Here is a 647-nt window from a genome sequence, read left to right as displayed (position 1 = left end):
TGTGGAAAGGAACAAAGAACGACGCCCTCTAAGTGCAGTATGTAAACATTTCAAAAGAGAAAGATTTATTTGAATACACTCACAAGGGTGTAGTATTTTCAGGCATGTAATGGAGATTATAATTCATCCGCTCCGACTTCCGGGTGAGGTGAAGGTCAGGCGTCACTGGTATGGACGAGGGTCTGCGATCGGGTCGTTTTGGATGGCTGGGACTGCGATTGGCGGTGTACACGGACGACATCACTTCCGGGTCGGGTCAGCGGGTGGTGCTTCGCGTTTGGAGTATGCATACTCCTTCCTCAGGCTTCCTAGGCTACAGCACCTGATATTCCCAGGCGGTCTCCCATCCAGGTACTAACCAGGCCTGACCCTGCTTAGCCTCTGAGATCAGACGAGATCGGGCGCTTTGAGGGTGATGTTGGCATAGTACCTTAAAATGTGAACTATTCCATTTAATGCAGTGTCATCTTAAGAGCATTATAGGCCCCCGGGCAATACAGTGCACTGGGGCCCTGTCTACACAATCAATGTCTTCATTGACATGAAGGTCAGGTTACTATAACCCAGCCAGCACAGAGTTTCCTCTTACATCAGAGTCTGCAGGATTCCCCCTTACAGTGAAAGGGAACTCTTATGTAAAGGGGAAC

The 647-nt window shown here is 49.3% G+C and overlaps 1 pseudogene; it reads right to left on the bottom strand.

Annotated features, from left to right (window-relative positions):
• Nucleotides 1-310: 310 nt before the first annotated feature.
• On the bottom strand, nt 311-429 carry LOC120925442 (annotated as a pseudogene).
• Between the last annotated feature and the right edge of the window lie 218 nt (nt 430-647).

Source organism: Rana temporaria, chromosome 1 (genome assembly GCF_905171775.1).
Source record: "Rana temporaria chromosome 1, aRanTem1.1, whole genome shotgun sequence".
Taxonomy (NCBI): domain Eukaryota; kingdom Metazoa; phylum Chordata; class Amphibia; order Anura; family Ranidae; genus Rana; species Rana temporaria.
This window is presented reverse-complemented; position numbering and strand designations above follow the sequence as displayed.